Source organism: Lepisosteus platostomus, chromosome 15 (genome assembly GCF_059453375.1).
Source record: "Lepisosteus platostomus isolate fLepPlt1 chromosome 15, fLepPlt1.hap1, whole genome shotgun sequence".
Taxonomy (NCBI): Eukaryota; Metazoa; Chordata; class Actinopteri; order Semionotiformes; family Lepisosteidae; genus Lepisosteus; species Lepisosteus platostomus.
Genome location: NC_142625.1, coordinates 5,337,668 through 5,364,120, shown reverse-complemented (window position 1 = coordinate 5,364,120; position 26,453 = coordinate 5,337,668). Strand labels below are relative to the sequence as shown.

The following is a 26,453-nucleotide window of genomic DNA, read 5'->3' as shown; positions in this document are numbered from 1 at the left end:
CATTTCTCGAAAGTGCAGTTCTTTTAACTTTTTATTGTAGCAATAAAAATAGATACAATACAAACAAGAGAATATTTATAGCACATCAATAATACCATCAGGGGTACATAGTATAATATATTTACACTTCTGAAAAAAAGATTAAACCAACCAGGTTAATAAAGATAAGGGCTGATATAGTCTGTAAATACACTTTTACATCTATTTAAAATGTTCTAACGAAGCTGCCTGAGGAAAGAACTTACTGTTTTGATTACATGAATCAGAGATTGTGACTCTGCCTTTAGCTTCCCATTCCTTCCAAACAATTTCAATTTCACACCTCTGGTTGTGCCAGAGGGTCCTCAGTGGAAGAGATACCAGGGTCCCCAGCACTGCTGTCACCTCTTCTGTACTCCTCCTATGCTAACAGCTGTGTATCTACTGCTGACTCCATGAAAGGAATCAAGACTCCAGATGATCCCACCCAAATAAAAAAAAAAATTCTGGAGTGGAAGGAGGTCTCTGCTTTAGTCGGCTGGTGCCGTGAAAAAAACCTCTAACTCTATATAACTCCAACTGCCTGTGTCTCAGGAAGCCCTGGTCCATTTGTAATGGAAAACCATTGAGAGCACTAGAATGACTGATTTCCATCTTCACTCTAGGTCACTGTGCTGAACAGCACATTACTGTATTCTGCATATGATATGTCTGTTATTTACACCTTTTCTTTCTCACTTTGTCGCTCTGTCCGTTTGGATCAGGTATTTGGAGAGCACCACCACACCAGCCAAACTACCCAAACAGTTGCTTAGGCACTCAAGTGGACTTGATCAAATTAAACTTTCCAACCTAAACAGGAAAATGACAGTTTAAATGGATTCTACTGCCTTATTAATCATATTTCTCTCCTAAATTCTTTTAAAACAAAAACAAATATTTCTGACATGATGCACACAAATAGCTATTTTTATACTTTCTGGTTATATTTCAATCTTATAAATGAAGCATTTCTTTCCTGCGGTTTGAGGTTGTTAAAGAGAAAGACCCCATACTATCACAACCCCCTTTACAGGCTGGTGAAAGAGGTGAAATTGAGTCGGACAGCAAACTCTCACCTGCTGCTTGCCAGGACAGGAATCTTACAAAGGTCCCCTCCTCCCAGGAGGGTCACAGTAACAAATACTAAACACGAATGATTACAGTTCAGGGCCCCAGCACTGCCACCCACTAAAATAAACATGACACACAAGACAACCCATAAGACAGTCATAGAAATCTATGACACGACAAACACGCTGAAATGGTACAATATAATTAATTCTGATGTTCAATCAAATCACCGAAACACGTGGGCAGTGCGGGCCAGAGAACTACAGAAACTACATTACCCATACGCCCTGTGGGCGACTTCCTTCTGACGTCATCGACTCGCGCTTTTTGAACGTTATTTTAATTTTTGGTTTATTGTATTTATTTTGTATTTTGTATCCATGTACAATACATTAATTCATTACTCTTGTTTGCAATGCAATGTATTCTTTGCTGTTGAAAATGCTTAAATATTTTTAAAATTAAAATAACTTATTGATACGAACATTACTAACGGCATTTTAATTAAAAAAAACTTTCGGTGAAATTTTGCTGAATGACCACCAAGCGGCGCCATTGGCACATCATTGTAAGAATAATCATTTCTAAGAAATTTTCCAGTTTAATTCCATTGACCGGCCATCAGAGGAGCACTTTACTCGTCCTGCTGCTTCTGTTGAATTAATAATTGCTTAAATTATTGTCTGGTTAAATTGTCTGGTGGTAAGTATTTGTAATATAGGATTGCTCATGTCTGATCTGGAACACGAGATGGAAGTTTAACATGTGTGATTCACTGAGGTGGAGGGGTGGGAAAGGACTGAAAGAAGTCTTGCCATGCTGTATTAATAATAGTAGTAGCAGTATTGTCATATTAACACAAATCCTCAGACTCACTAACATCTCCAATAGAACGACAATCTCACACATCAAATATTAGAGGACCCTTCCTTTATACCTAAAAGCTTTCAGTTGTTGGACAATGAAAAGAGTGCTTGCAGGAATCTAATTACTGTTGTTATAAACTCATTACAAGCTAATTGTCTCATTTCTTTCTTCTCTTAAAATCAAAATGACTAAATTCATATGAGACACACTCAGAAACAATATCAAATGGTTTGATACAGAGTGCAGAAACAACTGAAGAGAACTACCAGAACTAAAACAACACCACACCACTCTGAACTGCGCCTCAGATACTGTGAGATGGTTAGACACTACATGCACACCCTAAAGAAGATAAGCACATACACAAACAGACAACTCTCAGACCACAAAAGGCCTGTAGCCAAGACACAGTCAACAACGCTTGACCCAACTGCAGCTCAGACCTGCAGCAAAGCCTGCTCAAACTCCTCAACCTCGTCCTGACGGCCGGCTGTTTCCCTGAGGCCTGGAATCAAGGACTGATCACGCCCGTCTGTAAGAATGGAGACAGACTCGACCCCAACAGGTACCGGGGCTTCAGTGTGAACAGTAACCTGGGGAAGGAACTCTGTCGTATCTTGAATATCTGATAACCGGCCCTCCTTACTGAGCACAATGTCCTGCATTAGAGTCAGACTGGCTTCCTACCAAACCGCCACACATCCCATCACATTCACACCTGGGCTCTGATGGCCCATCTGGACCCAGAACAGCAGAGCCTGGCACTGCTGGAGCAGCACTGTCAGACCTGGGCACTGCCAGCCCATCTGGACCCAGAACAGCAGAGCCTGGCACTACTGGAGCAGCACTGTCACACCTGGGCACTGCCAGCCCAACTAGACCCAGAAAAGCAGAGCCTGGCACTGCTGGGGCAGGACTGTCACACCTGGGCACTGCCAGCCAATCTGGACCCAGAACAGCAGAGCCTGGCACTGCTGGAGCAGGACTGTCACACCTGGGCACTGCCAGCCCATCTGGACCCAGAACAGAAGAGCCTGGCACTGCTGGAGCAGGACTGTCACACCTGGACACTGCCAGCCCATCTGGACCCAGAACAGCAGAGCCTGGCACTGCTGGAGCAGCACTGTCACACCTGGGCACTGCCAGCCCATCTGGACCCAGAACAGCAGAGCCTGGCACTGCTGGAGCAGGACTGTCAGACCTGGGCACTGCCAGCCCATCTGGACCCAGAACAGCAGAGCCTGGCACTGCTGGAGCAGGACTGTCACACCTGGGCACTGCCAGTCAATCTGGACAAGACCAGAGTTATGGTTTTCCAGGAGAAAGCCAGACCTCAGGGAAACGGGTACAAATTCACACTGAACAACAACACATTGAAGGCACTCAGGGCTTTCTACACAATAAGAAGGAGGCTCTTCAATGTCAACCCACCAACAAGAATTTGGCTCCAAATATCTGAAAGTGTAATCCAACCCATTGCCCTATATGGCAGTGAAGTGTGGGGTCCCCTCACAGACCAGGAGTACACTCTGTAGAAACTCTAATCAATCTGTAGAAACATCCTCCTTGCGCAGAGAAAAACAGCTAACAGCGAGTGCAGGGCTGAATTAGGCCAGTACCCACTATTGATAAACATACAGAACAGAGTAATCAAACACTTGTTACACCTGAGAAACAGAGGCCACAATTCATACCACCACTAGGCCCTGCTGATCCCAGAGTACAGCTGGTCTTGACACCAGTCAGTCTCAGGACAGCACAGGTTTATGTAATTGTGTGTCCAAGTAGCAACTCGTGCAAATAATTCACATCCTGGGGATGAGCTATTGTCCCCCACTCAACTGGAGTGCCACACCCACTCACACTCAATCTCTCACAGAGACTTGACGCCGTTTACAAGTCTTGAGAATGCCCTGTGAAGCAAAGAACAGGATGTGTTAAGGCTATTCAAAAAGCAAAACTGTAAAAAGGCAGCAGGACCTGACTGTGTATCTCCAGCCACACTACAGCACTGTGCTGGCCAACTCGCTCCAATCTTTACAGACGTTTTTAAGCAATCATTGTCCCAGTGCACAGTGCCAGACTGCTTCAAATCTTCTGTCATTGTTCCTGTTCCAAAAAAGGACACAAGAACCTGCCTTAATGCCTACAGACCCGTCGCACTAACGTCAGAACTGGCGCGTCTTCCCAACACGTTCGTGTCACAGTGAGGTGACCCCTCAAACAAGAATTATTTCCTGCCTCATATATGACTACGGCACCTAGCAATGCAAACAGGGTGCTAGGGCCCCTCTCCATTACCACAGGTTCTGTTGATCTCCCAGATCCACCAATGCCCACACAGACCAGCGACAACCATGAGTATCGTATAAGTGACCTTTTTATTTTCTATCCACATTCACCATCAGCCAAAGACACAACGAAAACAGCAGCAACAAAAGGTCCTTCCAAGGGTCATAATGAATCCAGAGGGACGGCAGTCTTTTCTGTCAAGTACCGAAGAGTGGCCACTCGAACGATTCTTCTTCGTACCTGTAAAGTCTTTGATGGCCCCACTGAACGAGAGGCCGGTCCCATTTCCCCAGACTCCGTTCAGGTTCCACTAGAAATCCTCCCGCGAACTGTATTCCATTCCCCTCAGTTTGGAGCGGCTAGCCGGGCCCGTTTCTCGCTCCTTGCCTTCAGGTATTAAAAGTCTCTGTACAGTACCTCTGTTCCGATGCCACTGTCTCCCGTGGTCGTCAATCGGTCCTTGCCTCCGTGAACTCGCGCTCCGCAGCTTCCCTTGTGCTGCCTGTGTCGTCTCCCGGGTCTGGTGGGAATCGGGAGCGCGCTCCGTTCCGGCTCAGATGGTTTTATTCCTCCCCTCAGCCCATCTCCCTCAGGGGGTTTTCCACTGTCCCTGTCAGAAAGGGGCTTGCCCAGTATTTTACCAGGAGGAAGCTTGTGTGGCTGAGGAATGTGAGAGTGCCGAGCTTAGGTGTTATGGGCCCTTATCACTTCTTCGTTCACTCTCCGGGTCGGAGAAACCTGAAAAGAGACAAACATTGTGAGACCATTTATAAGCTTGGTGACCTCAAATTAAACAGAACAATAGCAACACTGTTCTACAAACCTTTCATTGAAAGGGTTTTCAAACACTGTCCCACTTGCTGGTTTGGCAACATCAGTAGCTGGAATTGAATATGCAGCCATTAGTCTGCCTGGCAAAAAACAACCAGTCTCTCCAGTGGTCTGCATACAAGTGAACACACAAACCCCATAGTATTAAAACCCCCTTTAGGGCACACTCACACCACAACACAATCAACCCGACAGACTCACCAACACTGGACTGCAGAAGCGGCAGGAAACCCTTGAGAACATGAGCAGAGCATGCAAACTCCACACAGACAGCACTCCAGGAAACCAGACACGTGAGAACATGTGCAGAGCATGTGCGCCGTCTCTCAGCCTTTCACCTCCACATGCAGATCAGGACGCGACCGGAGACCAGAGACTCCTCACTCCTGCAGGAGGAGGCGCCGACGGACTCGCTCAGCCCAGCGCTTACATTTCCCCGACAGTCCTGTCACACAGCCTGCGACTCACCGCTTCTTCCTTTTCTTCTGCGAAATGTCCACAAAATACTCCAGCCAGCGCTTTTTAGACTAAAGTTTGGCTTTGCTCGCTGATTAGATTAAAAAAGCCGGCTGTTTCCCTCCTAGAGGTCAGATCGCAACAGCTTCTGCAGCACCGTTTCCCCGGCAACCACGTTTTATTTAACAAAGTAAAATAAACACAGGAGAAAAGTTTGCAAACATGCAGGCAGGATGAGCGCTGCAGACACATGCTGCTGCCCGGGTCCGTCTTGTGAAATAAACAGAATTTTGCACCCCAGGAACTAGACCCACGAGAACATAAGCAGAGCATGCAAACTCCACACACACAGCACCCCAGAAAACTGGAGCCACGAGAACATAAGCAGAGCATGGAAACTCCACACAGACAGCACCCCAGGAACTAAATCCAGGCTCCCATCGCTGCCACCCACTGCGCCGCCGTCTCTCACCTCCACATGCAGATCATGACGCGACCGGAGACCGGAGACTCCTCACTCCTGCAGTAACACACCCCAGCAGGAGGAGGCGCCGACGGACTCGCTCATGGTGCAGTGAGCCCAGCGGTGTGAGTCTGGTGTCCAGCGCTGATATTTACCGACAGCCTGCGACTCACCGTTTCTTCCTTTTCTTCTGCATAATGTCCACAAAATACTCCAGCCAGCGCTTTTAAGACTAACGTTTCTGCTTTGCTCGCTGATTAGATTACAAAAGCCGACTGTTTACCTCCTGGAGGTCAGGTCGCAACTTCAGCAGCACCGTTTCCCCGGCAACCACGTTTTATTTAACAAAGTAAAATAAACACAGGAGAAAAGAAGATTTGCTCGTCTCTTCCCAGAGCAGCTTCACTCCGGAGAGGAAGAAACAACTCCTGCCGAGTCCGTCTTGTAAGAGAGACATAGAAATCCGCGACACGATTGTATAATTAATATATATTGTATAATTAATTCTGATGCTCAATCAAATCTGCGGAGCGCGTGGGCAGCGCACGTGTTCTGTAGTGCGCTATAGAGCACTAGAGAGACTACATTTCCCACAAGCCCTGTGGGCGACTTCCTTTTGACGTAATCGATTCGCGTCTTTTTTCTTTTTAATTATAACAACAATATATGCCATAAAAACAAGAATACATATAACAGAGTATAGTCAGGGGTACATCCAATAATACATGTACATGTTATGGAAAAAGATTAAACAAGTAATCTTGTTTAATAGTAAACAAAAGCAGATAAGGTCCGTACATGTTTCAAATTGTCTGTACAAACGCATTTACATCCGTTTTAAAGTGTTCAAACATGGGTCTCCTCTCACAGCATTTCGTTACTTATTATATCGTGGAAGTATATATTTTTTTTAAATACAAACGATATTTTCATATTACTTTCAATGGGTTTAAATGTAGCATGATTTTACTTCATTAAAAGTAATGTTAATATTAGTTTTCTTCTTTACATTAGCTTTCAGAGTTGCTGTCACAAAAGTCACAGTTACCATCTGTTTTGATTTTCAATCTCTGCACAACGAGGATCTGTAAGGAGGCGCTTTAATCTAATAATACTCCCCTTTTTAGTTCTTTTGAGGTGGAGCTGAAACACTATTTAAATTCTATTAAAAATGTGAGAAATAATAAAGCACGGAAAACATATGATATATGTAAAAAATACAAGTTAATTATATAACTTACTTATTACCTCTGGCGGTTAACTGTTTATTTTTCTGTTTGTGTTTATTTTCTTGTACCTAATTTGATCCTCTGATTGTATTTGTATTTGTAAATTCTTTACAAATGTAATAAAAAATTCTTTAAAAAAAAAGGAGGCGCTTTAAGATTCACCGCCATAGACACGTGTATCTCTGTCGCCGCCCAGTGGACATTTCTCAGAAGTGCAGTTCTTTTTTAACTTTCTCGGATGTGTCACCGCCCGCCGTAATTCGGTAAAGTCCCGGGACTGTAATTGTGATTGGACGAAAGCCGTATCTGCCCCACCTCCTGCCGAAATCTCGGCGCTGATTGGTTTTGAGCCGAGTCACTCAACTTGAGGGCGGTATTTCCGTGGAAGAACAGGGATGTCCGTGGTGATTAGCTAGGAACGGTGTCACTCACCCAAACTAAAAGGAAATCCCGCCCTTTCCAGCCAACGTCGGTGATTGGACAAGCCCTGCGCCGTTCATTTGACGTCACTGAACTGAGACGAATCCGGATCTGATGCGTGATTAGCGCGACAGCCGGTCCGTTGCCCGAGGTCGGTGTGGAGCCGCGGCCCAGGATGCTGTGGTTCCGCTCTCTGCTCGTTAAGCACTGCGGACTCCTGGAAAACCGTATTGCAGGGCAGAGAGTTATTGAAATCCAGACGTCGCTAGAGAGTTTGTTTACTGGCGAGTCACCTCACGTTCCTGATTAATTCGACCTTATTGTGTTTTCTCTGCTTTAACAAATATAAGAACACATAAGAGAGACACAGAAATACAAGACACGATAAATACGCTGAAATTGTATTAATATAATTCATTCTAATGTTCAATCAAATCAGCGAAACACATGGGCAGGGCAGCCCAGTGAGCTACAGAGACTACATTACCCCTAAGCCCTGTGGGCGACAACATTTAGACGTCATCGACTCGCGTCTTTTGTATTTTTTATGAGACCAAAAACTACAAGAAAACGTAACGTAGCAGTCGTATTGTCAGGGTACATGCAATAATACATGTACATTTTATGGAAAAAAAGATTCAACAAGGTAAATGCAGATAAGGCCCGTCCATGCTTCAACGTTCTTACAACACAGAAACAGACACATATCAGAGACATTCTGAAATAAAATGTCTTTACATCCGTCTTAAACTGTTCAAACACGGTCTCCTCTCACACCATTCCCTTAATAATTATGTTGCGCAAGTATAATGTTTTAAAATACAAACGATATTTTCATCTTCCTTTCAATGGGATTAAAATGTAACAAATGTATTTCTTTCCGATTTCAAGTCTTTCCGATAGCGCTTTGAGACTCCGCTCCGTGGACTCGTGTATCTCTGTCGCCACCCAGTGGACATTTCTCGGAAGTGTCACCGCCCGCCGGAATTCGGAAAAGTCCCGGGACTGAAGCTGTGTGACTGGACAAGAGCCTGTCTCCCGCCTCCTGCTGAAATCTCAGCGCCGATTGGACAAAAGCTGCTCACAGTCCGGATCCAGTGGAAGGCTGATCCACTCCGGGTTTTCCGTGGCCGGAAGTCCGGATCCAGTGGAATCGGTCTGTCGCTGTGCTCGGTGTGGTTCCGCTCTCTGCTCGTCAAGCACTGTGGGCTCCTGGAAACCTGGCCTTCAGGGCAGAGAGTTAGTAGTGAACTCCAGACACCGCTGGAGAGTGTGTTTACCGGCGAGTCGGCTCACGCTGCTGGTCAGTTCGACCTCCTTGTGTTTTCTTCTTCCTTTATCGTGCAATAATATAAATCCTTTACGATGCACGCAAGACTACATTACAGATCACCGGAGTACATTATACAGGCAAATAAAGATAAGGTACGCACAGCTTTCATGTTGTGATACTTAGACATGGTTTGGAGACGTTCTCTCGTGTGTATTTTGAATTATTCAAATGCGTGTCGCTTCAATTTGGAAGCGCATAATTTCAGTGCATGAGCTTACCTGTTATATTGGGCGAGATTTCACACGGATAATCAAACAAGAACGAGTTTGCCCTGGAATCCATTCCACTGCCCAACCTGAAAGTCAGAGCATGAGAACGGACGGATTGTATGGCGATTGTGGTGTTGCTCGACCACATCAATCAGGCGAGAAATACAATCTGCTACTACGACATACGGTCTAATTATTCAATTTTCGATTATTTCTCATCTTTAGGCTATTTATACATCTAATAACGAGCAAGTATAATGATTAAGCCAATGATACATTATATTTTAGATTCGGTTCAGCAGTATTGAGCAGTAAAATAACATCAATTTGTCTACAGGAAATGTCAGAATTAGAAGCCTTCTTTACACCATTTTGCCGATCTGTTCAGAGTGTTTTAACAACAGAACAAAACAAAAACAAACGTAAGGTTTCTGGGCTGCTTTGAGAAAGACAATTATCATCTATATTACTTTTAAATCTATGCACACTATGTATCTTTACCGGGTCGATTCAATGTACAATTTTGTACTGACGCCTTAACCTTATTATTCATACAAAACCTGTTTGACAATAGTCATGTTTGATTCCACTCACTTTCCCCAAAGAGGTGCTCCAAAATAGTTTGACAAGATATTGTGAGATTGCGAGAGGGATCTGAAGTATTTATTAGTACAAGTATAACTAAATTGTTTTCCTTGTAGTCTAATAAAGGTTGTAATAGTTCCATAGGGCTACTGTTAGTTTCTTAAAAGCATCAATACCTCTCTAGGAGTAGCTCTGGTTACGACGGATTGTTATCAGACAATGTTATTGTTGACCCCGCTTATACTATTTTAAACCCAGTTTTCAAAGCACGGGTTTATTTTTTCTCTGTATTCTAGATGATGTATCTATGGGAGGTATGTTTATCTATAAGAGACCACGTGAGGAGAACTTCTTCATGGAAGCTGGCAAGTTTCAGGGGGGTTTCCAGCATCCAAATGACATTCAAGTAAAAAGTCTATACCCGCTAGTTCCAGAATGATTAAATTAGGGGAAACACCACCTACTTTTCTTAATTTTGTAAATAATACTCTGTCGGTATCGGTATTAGATGCTCTAAACCCTGTAGCATTTAGGCCTCCTTCTGCCTGTGTTTGACAAATAGCAACCATGAATAAAGTTTTTTTTTTTATTTTACTAAGGTAGAGAACATCAAATCACAAAATCACCTTTTTGAAAATCTTAATACCAAGATATTTAATCACATCTTTTACATGTATATTACATATGGAGCAGACACTTTCCAACAGCCACCAGTTCACTTTTCTGATATGTAAAGAAAGACCAGATACAGAGTAAATGACTTGTAAACGCATTTAATTGCTTTGTCCACCTCTGTGTGCTTTCTCAGAGAGAGAGTTGTATCCTCAGCCAATTGGGAACACCTGTAATCTCTTTATCCTGTACTTGAATACCCTGAAACTATTTGTTATAGGGGTGTAAGCAGTGGGAAGAGGAGTGGGCTCGTGTCGAATTGCCTTACCCATTCCCAATCTGCAGGAGGTCCCACGACGGCAGGTAGCTGCTCCAGTCGCTGGAGCTCAGTTCGCTGTCGAGGGAGGACGAGGGCTCTGGCTCGCGGGAATCACGGCTCCACAGCTCCTACCTGTTGCAGAGTGGACTGAGACTTGGACAACAGGACAACAGGAGGCACCAGAGTGCAGGCTGTACTTGGCCAGTAAACCCTGCTGGGGAACTAACTCACCTGCTGTGGTGCCAGTGACTGAACACCTGCAGTCTAACCCACCTTCAGACTTTTCAATTGGAATCCCCTAGTGTTATATATCAAAATTAAGAACACAAATCTGTCATTTTCAGAGAGAGAAATGTAAGTGTGACACATGACCACTTGTATAAAAAACTAACTTGACATTAGCTCGTATATGTTAGTCTTGAAAAAAACTAGGGGCATCAATTCTTGACTATTATTATACAAAGATTGCTAATTATATTTAAATCTAAAAAAAACCCAAGCATGTGAAATGTTGCTAAATGAACACCAAGCGTCAAACGCAGTTGCAAGAATGTTGTTTCCAGGTTAATTCCACTAGTCAGCCACTAGAGGGGGCGCTTCTCTGTCCTACCCATCCTATTGAACCATCCGTACACTGCGGATTTTAAAAACTATTTTGAGAAAATAACATTTTATAATGAATTTTAATGAGAAATGTTCAACATCTGGTGCTAAATATCTGTATTACTCTTTGCTATTTCTAATCAAGAACACGAGAGGGCAGTTTTACACGTGTAATTCCCCGAGGGGTGGGAAATGGCTGAAAGACGTCTTGTGATGCTGTATTATCATTCTTTTCTTTTCTTGGCAGCTGTTCTTTTTTTCTGTGAATGCGATTCAGAACATTCCAGCTGTTTGTGTTCAGTGCTGGGGAGGTGCGTTGTCCTTGCAGAACGAAAACAAGGTGATCAGGACTGACGGCAAGATTCAGGTATTCAAGTACCCAGTAAATCCAGGGCTCAAATGGGGGAACTGTTTCACGAGCTACACAATATCCTCACACATGGTGACAGAGCCTTGGAAAGCCGTGTGGAGAGTGAGGTGCTCTTACCTAACCAGAGTTAAAGGACCTCGCATTGAGCAGAGCTGCACACAGGCAATGACTGTTTAGAGTGCCTAGTGAAAAGATTTTCAGAAACATTCCTCTTTTCTAAGCTTCAAAGAAGGGCAAAAGCACACATTTATCTATCCATCCAAAAAAAACACACATCTGTGATACAGAGGATAAAGCAACATGCGAGTAAAGGATTTTGAATCAGCAATTGTGCTGATGAGTCAGTCAGCAATTTTTCAGAAACAGCAAACATGTCGTCAGCCTCCAGGAGCTGCAGAAGATTGTGAGAAATAAAGGAGTGAAACCAGGGCAGGAGAAACTGATTCCTCGTGCAGGAAGCTGAGGAAAAAGATGCACACCCTGCAGGCTGAAAGGAAGACAGCACAAACTATCGGTAATGTCATCCTAGAAGTGTATACAGTATGAGCTCTCAACACAATGTCCCTTCACATCTGCTGCCTCACAGCGCCGTGACCCTGGGTTCGATTCGTGGGGTGCTATCTGAGTGGAGTGTGTGTGTCCTCCCCTAACAGTCCGGATCCCTTGGAAGTCTGATTCGGTCCGGGTTTTACTCTAACATCCGGATCCCTTGGAAGTCTGATTCGGTCCAGGTTTTACTCTGCTGACAGTCTGGATCCCCTGGAAGTCTGATCCGGTCCGGGTTTTACTCTAACAATCTGGATCCCATGGAAGTCTGATCCAGTCCGGGTTTTACTCTGCTGACACTCTTTACTCTTCTCCTTTTGCACCTGTGTGGGTTTTGTGTTGAGCAGGTTCAAAATGTAACAAAATCAAATCCCCGTACCCGATACCTACTGGCGAATAAAAACTATTTCTGATTCTGAAATAAAAAGAAAGGATAGAAACGTCTTAGACAGTCAAAACAATCTCTAGCTCAATATTAGTCAAACAAAGGAGTTTATCCTTGATTTCAGATGTGACTGATGGCCAGACAGAGGAGAGGGTAGAGATACGTTTAAGTATCTTTAGAATTTAAAATCTCTTCTACATTGAAATGGGAGGCCAAACATCTAGGGTAGTATTCTCTTTGATGTTAAATGTTTCAAGAACAGAAAAGCACCGATTTTAAGAGAAACACACATCCCTCCAGCCTACTGTAATGAATGGTCAGACTGTAGAAGCTGTCAGTTACTACAGGTCCTTGGGACTGGTCAGAGAAACCTGAGACGAGACAAACATTGTGAGACCATTTATAAGCTTGGTGACCTCAATGTCAACAGAACAATACCAACACTTTTCTACAAATCTTTAATTGAAAGGGTTTTCAAACACTGTCCCACTTGTTGGTTTGGCAACATCAGTACTGTCAACTGAAACACGTTTCCCCCAGGGAATGATGAAGCTGGAATTGAATATGCAGCCATTAGTCCTGGCATAAAACAACCTGTATCTCCAGTGGTCTGCATACAAGTAAACACACAAACCCCATACTATTAAAACCCTCTTTACAGGCTGGTGAATGATGTGAAATGAGGTAGAGGAGGTGTAATTGAGATGGACAGCAAACTCTCAACAGCTGCTTGCCAGGACAGGAATCTTACAAAGGTCACCTCCTTCCAGGAGGATCAGAGTAACAAACACTGAACAAGAATGATTATGGTTTGAATTCACCCCTCCCTGCAGACAATCTTTGAAAAAGCCATAATCTAACAGGCAAAAAAATCATATCAGATCTTTCCCACATCCTCAATTCTGAATATCAACTTCTTCCTTCTGGAAAATGTTTTAGGGTTCCCAAATGTAAGTCAAACAGATACAAACATTCCTGTGTTCCACTATCCATTAAAGCTGCCAATGCAAATGGCAAGGATAAACAATTTTTTACTTTTACAATCCATTTGTGTGCAATATATTTTGTAATGTAATGTTTTTATGTGTAATACATGTGCAATGTTTTTTTTTTTTTGGGGGGGGGGATGCATTATATTGATATGTACAGAAGTGCTGTGTGCCCACAATAAATCTTATCTTAACTGTTAAATTTCTCATCTAATTTAGATCAACCTAAAGCTTTAGTAGATTATAACATGAGATTATTAAAACACACAAACTCCACAAAGACCCAGGAACTGAACCCAGGGCCCCAGCACTGCTAACCACTGCATGCTGTGGGTCCCAGACAGTCATGTGTAAATTTCCCAATATCTCACCCAAACATTAGCATTGTGGTACATTGGTGCCTCATAGCACTGGGGCTCTGGGTTCGATCCCTGGGGTGCTGTCTGTGTGGAGTCTGCATGTTTATTTGTTCTAGAGGGGGCACCTCTCCCAACACAGGACAAACAGACACACTCACACCACAGTCCGATTTCCCACAACACAATCAACCCACCAGTCTCACCAACACTGGACAGTTGCAGGAAACCCATGAGAACAATGGCAGAACGTGCAAACTCCACACAGACAGCACCCCAGGAAACCAGACCCATGAGAACAGGGGCAGAGCATGCAGACTCCACACAGACAGCACCCCAAATCCAGGGTCCCAGCGCTGCCACCCACTGCGCCGCCGTCTCTCACCTTTTCACCTCCACTTGCAGATCATGACGCGACCGGAGACTGGAGACTCCTCACTCCTGCAGTAACACACCCCAGCAGGAGGAGGCGCCGACGGACTCGCTCATGGTGCAGTGAGCCCAGCGGTGTGAGTCAGGTGTCCAGCGCTGATATTTCCCCACCAGCTGCGTGTGTCCCTGACAGTCCTGTCCCACAGCCTGCGACGCGACTGGCTCTGCTTCTCACCGTTTCTTCCTTTTGTTCTGCGCAATGCCCACAAAATACTCCAGCCAGCGGTCTTTAGACTAAAGTTTCCGATTAGACTAAAAAACGACTGTTTACCTGCTGGAGGTCAGTTCCCCTCCGGCAACAACTTCTACAGCTCTGTTGCCACGGCAACTCTGTTTTATTGATAAAGTAAAATAAACACAGTAGAAAAGTTTGCAAACAAGACAGGGGGGCTAAGTAACCCACAGACACGATGACAGTGGGTTTTCTTTATGTGCCGGATGAATAAACCGGGCAGGACGAGCGCTGCAGACACTTGTGAAATTAAAATAGAAAATGGGGAAAACATACACGCAATACTCACAAGAGTACGCATAGCACAAACCGGTACACAATACTACTGCTGCTGCTATTTACACAGACAGGTTCAACTTGTCAATAAAGTGCAGGTCGGCACCGCTGTCATGATGTCTCAATTAGAAAGAGTCTGAAGATTTGCTCGTCTCTTCCCAGACCAGCTTCACTCCGGAGACCAAGAAACGGAAGTCTATGACACGATATATGCTGAAACTGTATTAATATAATTCTGATATACTGTATATGTATTATTTATATATTGCAGGACATCAGTGTGGACTGCTCCTCTCACACCGAGTTACAGAAATAACATTGAAATGCACACATCCGCACACATTAAAAACTGTAAAACTCCAATCTTGTTCCGACATGATGTGCTCATATATACAGTTATCTCTGGGCACATATTAATGTAGGGTTTTATATGCCGTGTCTCCTTGTATTATTTGATGTTCAATCAAATCTGCCAAACGTGGGCAGCACGACCCAGAACACTAGAGACTACATTTCCCATAAGCCCAGTGGGCAATTTCCTGTTTATGTCATCGACTCGCGTCTTTATTTATAACAAAAATAGATACAATAAAAACAAGAATATATTATAACATAACAAGGCAAATGCAGATAAGATCCAAACGCCTTTACATTGTATTGTATTTTTTGTTATTGTTTATGCATAAATATATAGTTTTGTAAAGTACCGAGGTGATAGAAGTAATGAGACTGAATCTGTACAAAAATGAAACTAATACTGTTCTTTCCTTATGCAGCAAATAGATCAACACAGAATGTAATATTTGCCTTGCTGTGTCATTTGGGCCAGATTTTCGACTTTTGAAATCCACTGTAAAAGGAATCGCAATGTCCCGCTGACTCTTTAGAAGCATAAATCTTTACTGCTTCCCACACCACTGTGGGCAGAACTCCACTCGTGTCCGCCAGGAGCTCCTCGGAATGAGGCTGGAGAGGCAGGGTCCTCCGCAGATCGTGCTCGGCTGTCACTGCACCTGCAGGGTTTGAAGCGTAAATGGTTTTTACTCTTTTTTAAACTTTCGCAGCATGTGTATCTGTTGCATACATAGACCTCACACTTCTGAGAGTACTCATCGACCATAACAGGGATGTTATATCTGTTCATAAAGTCAGTGTAATAATGTCACCGTCAATGCCAATGAACGGTTTTACCTAGATATAATTTTTAACGCAGTTCTCAAAGAAAGTTTTATTTCTAAACTTTATATCTCTAGTATTCTAGATGCTATGTACTGTATATTCCACGTACTTTGCTTATTTTTGTAAACACCCGAGTATCAGTTTTATCGTCAAAATAGTGTTAGATGTTCTACAATCTAAAACATTAAGGCCTCTTTCTGTCCGTGTTTGACAAATACTATTTATTAAGGTCATGGGGTTTATTGCTCGAAATAAACTTAAATGTCAGTTTTCCCTAATAAGTGAAGGTGGCACAACCAAAACAAGTGAGCCGTGAACTAACCTTGAAAAACCATCAGATTGAGATGGGAGATCTTTCTTTAAAAGGTCATTAACACTTTAAACACAAATTGTTTTTTTAAATGACTATACAATGAGGGAAACGTTCAAATTGTATCTTGTTTTCAGGTTTTTGAAAATCTTAATACCCTGGTATGCCATTAATTTTTACTTTACTTCTTGTTCAAATATAAAAAATGCCACTTCAAAGACAATTAATCGGTTATCAGTTAGAACCTTATTTGGTGCCATGGGGGACATTGACAACACATTGGGTGTGACTGGCTCCCACTTTCCCTTGTCACACCCCTTTATCTTACACACACTCTCCTCAGAGAGCAGTGATCACACTGACCCCCTCACTGGGGTAACAGGATACATGACTCCACAATCCGTTACTTCTGGGCCCTTTACCTTCGGAGACTCAAGTTCACCAAGTTCATCCTGTTGTCCTCACTTCTAGGAACTTCCTGCTCCCAGACCCCCCAACACAGAGCCTCCTGCTCCTTTAAATCACTGTTTCACACTCAACCAGTGCCTCAGACTCCCAGGTCCATCTCCAGCCCTGATGTCCTCTTCCTAACGCCATCAGGTTGGGTTACATAAATACACACTACCTACATCACCGAGTCTCTTCGTCACTACACACCGTGCCGAGACCCAACACACTGTCCCTCTCTAAAACACACACAACCCTTCTGGCGCCTCACTCTCATGCCCTTAGGTTGTGAACTCACAGCTGCCAGCGCACCTCACATGTTGCAGTGGTGGTTGGGCACGATTTCCCAGAGGGTGCAGCTAGATAGACCCCACTTGCTTCCCCGACACCAATGTATTACCAGGCTGAGGGTCCCTCTATCACACAACCCACTCTGGTCCACACACACACTAAACCACACCTACAAACTGGGCATTTACTGTATCTCTTGGCCAAGCCCATTGTTTCTCATTTCACCTCTGACGGCCACGACCACTCTAATCTCTCCATCTCTGTTCTCAAAGATGGTTTTCCAAACTCATACATCAGAAAGACTACCGAAACCAAACTTATCCTGCAGCTACTGTAGGATCACACCTTCCCCCTTCTCTTAACGACAGACTACCATTCTACTAACTTTTCTCACCTCTCTGCACCCATTCTGACTTCACACCTCTTGACTGGCCTCTCTGTCTGTCCCCTGCTCCCGCCTCTCACTCCTCCTCCCTCCCAGTCTTTGTTCTCCTGCTACATTACCTTTGCCTACTGCCTTGTCTTTCTCACACCTAAAGAAGGCTCCACGGCCGAAACGTTGTGTTTTCTCTCTTCTTTTTTTTAGCATGGAATAAACCTATTATTTGTTCCTAATCAAGTCTTTGCTGACTCATACCATACACGGCCGCACGCCCTTCTATGACACGATCCTTCAGCCGGGCTCTCTCACAGCAGAGCCTCCGCACTACTCACCACTGCAGTGGTAACAAGACCAAAGCCCCGCTGGATCTCTCCCCGCTCCAGGAGCTATTCAGGCTGGTTTTAAACCACGTCTACACCTGCTGTTTACTCACTTCTTCACGTCAGGTGTGGTCTCCACGGCAACACGTCTCCCTTAATCCGGGGCTCCCCTCCGTAAATCTTTTGAGATTTTTTAAAGGATATAAGTCTCTCTCAGGCTCCAGACCTCTGCCTGTCAGAGCGCCGCCTGAAGGGAAACGAAGGAAGCAAAACACAGAGAGTCAGGACAGGTGCCGTGTAGACGGCTCCCAGCCTCACACAAACCTCACTGTGACCTGCTGATCACAGTGGACTGGGGTTCACTGATCGGGGAAAGAGCAATAGGCAGAGCAGTCGACATTGAAGATGCAAGTTATGGGCAGCTTCTATTACATCACCCCACACTCAGACAGCTGCTGGCGCACCTCGCACCCATGCCCAGCTTATGCCACACTCACCAATCCCAAAGCCCTAAAATCCTCATGAGGAATGCCCAGGCGTGTCCAGCTCAATAATGGTCACCTGCTTTCAGACCCCTGCCTGCTCAGAAGCCATCTCGGCTCTGAGAAACCCCTCAGCCTGGGCTAGAGCCAAAATGACAGGTTCCTACAGAAGCCATCTACGGACACTACGACATTGCTTTGATAACTTTTATTGAACATTAGAAGCGTATTCTTTCTAAACCTTTCAGCATACCTCAATCTATTTCAGAAATAGGTTAAGGGAGGAAGATAATGACTAGAGTATGGTTTATATATACTTTATATTGCTTTATACATACAGTATACAGCAGATTTGTCATTTTAAATCTTAAATCATTTCAGCACCACAGTTATTGCAGATTCAAGAAATGAGGTTACTAATGTGGAAGACCAAGTCAAAAGGTCAAGACAGTAACTATGCACAGGAAAAGTTTTCTGTTCGCACCTAAGACACTGTCGACCACTGTCTTAGGTGCAAACTAAAGCCTGTGATTCCTCACACCCATTCAACCAGAGAGAAATGAAACAGATTGCAGGATGCCAAATGGCATCTTCCTGTCCTGTTTGTTTGACTTCTGACACTGCCCCTTTCCCTTTATGTTCCTTTGATATGTTAAAGTTTTGCCGACTTTTAATGTATAAAAAAGAAAGTATAACTTCAGTACAGTGAGCATGTCTTGAGTGCTAGGGGAAACACTTCCTCTGTGATATGCTCCCCTTCAGCTGATTGTATTAAAGATCTCTGATAATATCCCAACCTGAGTGAAGACTGAATTTTCTTTGACACTAATGAAAAACAAATGAGCTTGATGGGTCATATGGTCTTGTCTTGCTTGCATTTTTTATCATGATCTTAAAATACAGCAATGCCCAACAGGTAGAATTGTGCTAATGTTTTCATCAATAAGAAAGATGCATCTTCTTGTTTGTAAAATCTTATATTCTTACAGGTACCTCTAATGAGTTAATGCTCTATAAAATCTGCAAGCATCCACCAAGTTACTATTTTATTTTGTATTGTTAGGAAGGTGCGGTTACCTGATAAAATAATGTTAAAAAACAAATTCCACTTATTGTGCCAAGCTTTTGAAGAAGAACAGTACGAATCTATGCATTATAGGACTCGGCCATTGTGTTAGTCATAGTTCCTGTTAAGGAAGTGTAATTTAAAGGCCAAGTAAGTGGTTGTACTTCTTAACAATTTTTGAAGTTTAACCTTTTTGATGTTTATTACGTACTTGTTGAGGTTCGTAAAATGTAAAAGATAAAAGAAAAATGTAAAGATTTGAACTGTAATAAAAAGCACTACTATGTTCAGATGTAGTAACAGTACATCTAAAACTAAGGATTTTTCATTATTTTTCTCTTCAAACTGCAAACTGTAGATTTACAGACTTTTGCAGGACTGTTGTTACTCAATTACATACTGTATGTTCCAATTGTTAGGAAAAAAGACTTTTTTCTACTTATCCATCCAGCAATACTGAATGCTTAAAGGGAAGAAGCTATTGGAATTTTTTTTAAAAAAAATAGCATTAGTACTAGAATGCCATCTGTTTATCTGACGTGGTCAAAATTTTGATTTAATCTGGATTTAATTTAAAAAAATGAGTTTCTATTTAAATTGTGTCTTCTGTTAAAGTTACTTGAATGTATGATTTTACACCAGGCATCTACCAACATTCAGTTTGGTTACTAATGAGCATTGTTAATAAATGACAATGACAATACTGTTAAGTTACACACTGTCTTCAAACTACTTTTATAACTTTCAAAATTATAACCGTGTGGTCACATATCCCTTTGGTTTCCCTTGATGGCTAGTTTAGTTCATGTTCGCAGCAGCAGTACTGTGCAATCAGGCACCTGCACGGGCACCCCGGTGGGGTCTTCGCCTATGTGTAACTTCATTGTCAGTATTGTCCACAAACCCGACACCCCTGCACGCTCCATCATCTCAGCCTGTAACTGTCCAACTACTCACATCTCGGCCTTTCTCGACTGCCTTATGAAACAGCTGGTTGAAGGGCTTCATATATCAAGGACACCAACCACACCCTCCAACTTTTCAAAGTTTCATTTTTACCACAGATATCACATCTCTTTACACCGTAATTCCCCACAATGCTGATCTTACAGCCCTCAAGCACACGCTTGACAAACGCACAGTGCTTGATCCACCCACCCACACCCTGGTATGCCTTGCAGAATTGGTTCTCACACTTAATGCATTCTCATTCAAAACCTTTTTTACCAGCAAGTTAGTGGAGTAACCATGGGCACCAGAATGGGACCCAGCTATGCCAATATTTTTGGTGGCTGGGTAGAAGGACGCTTCTTTGCTTCCTACACTGGCTTTGTCCCCGACTTCTACAAGCAATACATTGATGACTGTGTTGGTGCTGCCACATGCTCTAATGACCAGCTAGAGCATCACTCCACCAACTTCCACTCGCCCCTCAAATATACAGTTAACATATGCTCCTCTACTCTTTTGTTTCTAGACTTAAACTTATCCATTAACCATCCCCGACTCTGTACTTCGGTCTAATAAAAACCCACAGTTTCACACAGCTATCTCCTATACAGCTCATTTCACCCCCAAACACACAAAAAACTCTCCCTTATTCACAGTTCCTTCAGCTATGACGACTCTGCAGTGATGACATCAGTTTCCAAAACCAAGCCCTCAAAATGCACTCTTTTTTCATCAACAGAGGATATCCCACCTGTGTTATTGACAGGGCCCTCACCCAAGCCAAAAACATCCCTTGGACCATCAACTCGATCAGGATCTCCCGGCCTAACAACAGCATTCCTTTGGTGCTTCCCTACCACCCTAATCCCCAGGACCATTAACGACAACTTTCCTGTCCTACAGGATGATCCCTCCATTGGGGCCCTCTTTTCTGACCACCCCATCATCTCATATCGCCAACCACCTAATCTGCGTAACCTTCTTATTCACAGCTCCCTCGACCGCCCTCACCAACCATCCACACCAGGCACCTTCCCTTGCAACAGAGCTCTCTGTATCACCTGCAAGTACACATCTAACACCACACTCATTCAAGGCCCCTCAGGACAATTCTGGATCACCCAGATGGCATCCTGTACCTCCAGCAACCTCATTTGCTGTATCTCTTGCAGTAAATGCACAGTTAAGTAGGGTTTTAACTCCAATAGCAGAAAGACATCAGAAACTAAAATTATCCTGAAACCTCATTCACACCTTCCCCCTTCTCTCAACGACTAGTTTTCTTTTAAAGCCTTTGTCGCACTACAGGACTCAACATGACTTCTAATTGATCAACTGCAGTTGCTGAATCTCGCTGCCTTTTCTGTCCTAGAGGGCATCAAATGATACGACTAGGAATCGCAGAGGGTGACTAATTACACGATTCCCTCACGACTTTTCATCATGGTTCCAAATCTCGCATTGCGCTGTGAAAGTACTGTGAGGTCGCCTCATTTTTGCAGCCAATCAACGTGGAGCACACCAGAATAAGAGGAGGAGCACCGCATGAAAGTAAACGAACAAAAACAAAATGACAAACACGAAACATCGAACAGTCATCTGTGCTGGCTCCAGAGTTCGACGAGCCTCTCCTCCATTTGCACAGTCCAAAACACTCGCTTTCCTTCTGTCCTTGCAGCCAAGTTGTATGCATTGTACTTCCGGCTGAGCGCTCATTGTCTGTGACTGTCGTAGTCACAAGAGCCCCCCCTACGATTTGCAACTCACTACGAGAAAATCAAACCAGTTTGATTTTATCATAGCGAGTCGCAGAGAGTTGTAGGGGCTGTTAAGAATGCTATGACTGAGTCACTGGGGGTGTCACAGTACACAACTGAGGGTAACGGGCGCGCACTGCGACTCTAAAACTGGCTGTGATTTTTTTATGATTATGTAAATGAAGGCTACAACTGAAAATCCTAGAAAAAGTTGTGTAGTGTGACGCCGGCTTAATTCTCTCTATTCATTTGTAGGTTTCATTTCATACCTCTCCTCACTGCTATCAACCTCGCACACTTGTTTGGCCACTCTGCCTCTCCCCTGCTCCTGCCTCCTCTTCCTTCCTGGCTTTTGTTTTCCCATGCTATATTATCTTTGCTGAGTGCCCTGTCTTTCTTATACCCAAAGAACGCTCCACAGCTGAAACGTTGTGTTTACTTTCTTCTCTTTTCAGCATGGAATAAACCTGTTACTTGTTCCTTTACAGCCTATGCATGCTGACACAGCTACCCACCTGAATTTTTGTTAATAAATGATAACATGAAAACACTAAATAATGAATTAACAAGAAATGAGCATTTGGTAGTGAAGTAAGATGTGAAGACGGGGTTAATTTTAAGTCCTTTCTGCATGAAGATTAGACTTCTAAGGCTGGAGTTTATGGCAGGATGGGGGCTAACTGATAAGGATTACAGATGCGAGCTAGGAGAGCTAGGGAACCCCCTGGGGACTTAAACTGACCATTTGGCCAGGGTCTCTTAACTGGCCAAATATCATGACCCCCCTCTTTACCGTAAGACCGAGTGACGTCAGAAGCAGAAAGAAAATACTATATAAACTAAAAGTTTCTACCAGCACATGGAACAATACTTCAGTTTTGTTGTTTCTTGCGGGAAACAAGACTTCGGCTTTATTGTTCCTTGCATGCAATAAACTCATCTGTTTAACTTCATCTTGGGATCCAGAACCTTATTCTTTCTGTTACAACAGTAGTAACGCATTGAAGTGAAAAATCTGCAGACAGACTAACCTGCTGAGACATTTAAATGTGAGTATAACAGCCCACTGTTTGGTACTATACTCTCTGACTGGCTAGAGCATCCTGAAGCCATGCAAGCTTGTTGCTAATCTGAGCCTTTATGTCTGAGCAGTTGGTCTGAATCCAGCCCTCACTGAATCAGTGTCACAGCTGGGGATTCAGGTGCTCATCAGCTCCTGACAGTCCTGCCTAGACAATTAAATGTGCCAGCAGACCAACAGCATCTGCTAACAACCACCCACAGTAACAACTGGACTCAAAAGGAAAGTGGATGCCATAATCCATATGGAATCGGATATCATTTCTGGCTTCATACTCGGTGAGACAATGAAGAACAGACTGAGTTTTCTGTTATAGGGGAATTCTGGTGAGACCTGAGCTGAAGAAATAAAAAATACCGGTCCATGTAGATCACAAACACCGATTAACTCCATTTGACATTCTTATTTGATTAAAATGAAACTTAATTTAATTCATATGCTGAGTTAAGTACTGAGCATGGCAGATCTTAAGTATGAATGAACAATCTTTTTCCAGATACAGGATGGCAGAACACAGAATGTGTTGATATTTTTTAAAAAGTGCCAAAAATGCTTTGCAAGCTATGTTTTATTGACAACCTAAAATAACAGATGAGAATACACAAATTGCAATCCCACTCCTACAATATCCCTATGGAAAATAATGACAAAAATATATATTTTTAAATTTGGTACAGAACACCAGGAATATAGCAATTGTGTTACAAGCTCAAAATCTATATTGTAAAGAATAAACACTGACGTTTGTTTTATTTCAGTTTCCTGTAACAATATAGCCATGTAGCCAAAGCAGAATACAATACAAAAGCAACAGGAAATGGATTTCTTTTCTACAGTGGTTTATCTCAAAGATATCCAGTGCATTGTTGAAATATGTAGCATAACATTTCACTAAATGAGATGCAAAGCGCGTGCCTTTGACACAAGAAAGTGTGCAAACTAAAAACATTTAACTTGCATCGTGTAACACTATATGCATTTCTTTCTTACCAGAGGAAGTTTAGAAAACCTGTCACAAGTACAATCATAACTTCCATTTGAAAATATATACATGAATGATGCTCTTATAAAATGTGCTAATACACAAAAGCATGAAGGAACTTAACATACTGTAGAATTTACACAACGGGTTACTCATGAGCACATTACAGAAAATATCAATGCTTTAAAAACTTTTAACGTAACTTCGGAGATTCTTTTCCATAGTTCCAAAATTGATCTTGATGTGAAATTCCAAACCCCGGATGATCCAACCGGACTTAAGTCCAGAATCTGAGTTTCAAGTGCTCACCACTAGCCACTGTGCTAGAAGAGAGTCAACTAAACCCATTCAAAGTTGTGTGAAACACAGAATCTATTTGGTGAAACAGTGACACTGGTATCCTGCACTTTATGTCACAGTGGGGTCTCAGCCAAACCCACAGCTCACACCTGGCCCTGGTAGGGAAGTCATTTGCAGAAGCTTGCCCTGTCATCTTCACACAAAATGCATTCAGACACATTCTTCACCCCCACCATCTAAAACCCATTCACCCGCCCCAAAGCCTGTCATATCAATCAAAGCCTGAACACCTGGAGTTTTTTTACCTGCTGGTTATCTGTGATGTACAGTATACAAGCACCTCATGTGGAGCTCAGTATTACTTTATTGCTTTTTGTCATTTTTGGATGCTGGGCAAGAACACAGAAAACCAATTTAAACATGGTTATTATCAGCCCTCTCCGCAGGCGCACAACACCTACCTTCTGCTCAAACAGATAGGAGCTGTCAACTATCCTGTAGGGAAATCTCCACTTTCGCTTGCTGTCTGTCTTTCTCACACCCAAAGAAGGCTCCACAGCCGAAACGTTGCGTTTTCTTTCTTCTCTATTCAGCGGGGAATGAACCTGTTACTTGTTCCTTGGCTACCTACACATGAGGACAGCTCCCCACCTGAACTGCTTAAGAGTTTAATGCTTAGTAGGAGTCTGGGGTTTCCCGGATGACCAGAATGTTAGGCCACTGAAACACTTTGATTGTAAATACTGTGATTAAAGTAACTTGCGTGTTATATGTTGTGTGTAGTGTAGTTTAGTGTCTGGTGTCATTATGGTGGATTATTACTCCTCTCAACAAAGCTGTGCCAGAGAATAAAGACTTTGTGTACCTCTAATTATACCAGCAGCTGGGATATATTCTGGAAATGCACTTACAAGTTGAAGAATTATTTCACTTATTGACTAAACCGCTTGGCCAAATCCTGATTTTCACCATTTTCATTACCCCTCATTTGTAAAAAAATATTAAGACGTTTAAAGTAATACAGCAAGTAAAAGAGAAAGAGAAATTGTGGACATCTTCGGTTTCAAACACACTTCGAGATGCAAACACACCACAACGCTTCTCACTTCAAAGTGAGATACAACCAAATGATGGAGCACAGTGGTAAACACATTGGCTCTACACAGGCACTGTTCTCTGATCACTAAAGATACTGATTTAGCAGATTTTTGGTGACTGCACTGACAGGAAAATTTTATTTACTCACACATGTATTTTAACAGCAGTGTTATTCATTAGTATTAATATACACAGAGGGTTGGCTCTGTGCCAAGTTGATGTGTCATCAGGGGAACTATTACAAAAAGTACGGTGTAACAATGCACTCCCAAGGCAGGACCAGCAATGGATCATGCAGCACAGATACAGGGAACTGTGCAGGCAGGCGTGCTGAGCATGCAGGCAGCATGGTGCTGTAGCCAGCTCAGGACTCAGGGAAGCACAGAGACATTTCATGGAAAGACAGAAAACCAGGAAGTAAGGATAGCCCGAGATTGTGGTCAAAGAGGTGGGGGTTGAAGCCAGTGGACAGACTCCAATTCAGTCCAAAGCACAGAGGGTGACTGCAATAGACATGATTTGAGTGAAGCAAGGGTCAGATCCAGGAAAACATAATACATCACAAGCTAAAGAACAGAGGGAAATACTCCAGGGTAGTCTGTGTCTATTGAAGCGAGGGTCAAAACCACAGACATGGTAGTGAAGGACGAGGAGTGAATCCTACTCAAAATCCTAGGGAAACAAACAGGTTCCCAACTGAGTGAACAGAGAGGTAAGAAGCTAAGGATGATTCAGGAATAAGGTCAAGAACACAAGCAGGGGTCAGGGAACAAATAGCAAAGCTGAGAAATTGGCTCTAGACTCGAGGGGCTTTGAAATAAAACACTATGACAGAGACCTTGAGCTCTGTCAGATCCAAGTTTATATCTTTTGAGTCATCTGCAACAGGCTTGGTCAAAAACTCTCCAAT

At 43.2% G+C, this 26,453-nt stretch overlaps 1 protein-coding gene across 1 annotated transcript in view; it reads right to left on the bottom strand.

Moving 5' to 3' along the window:
* Nucleotides 1–4,321: 4,321 nt before the first annotated feature.
* Nucleotides 4,322–26,453, bottom strand: part of LOC148647740 (uncharacterized) — a 273,814-nt gene continuing 251,682 nt past the window's right edge. The window contains exons 2-3 of the mRNA XM_088607668.1: nt 6,011–9,278; nt 4,322–4,989 (exon numbers count right to left, since the gene is read on the bottom strand). The gene's annotated coding sequence lies outside the window, so the exon portion shown is untranslated. The remainder of the gene's footprint in view (nt 4,990–6,010; nt 9,279–26,453) is intronic.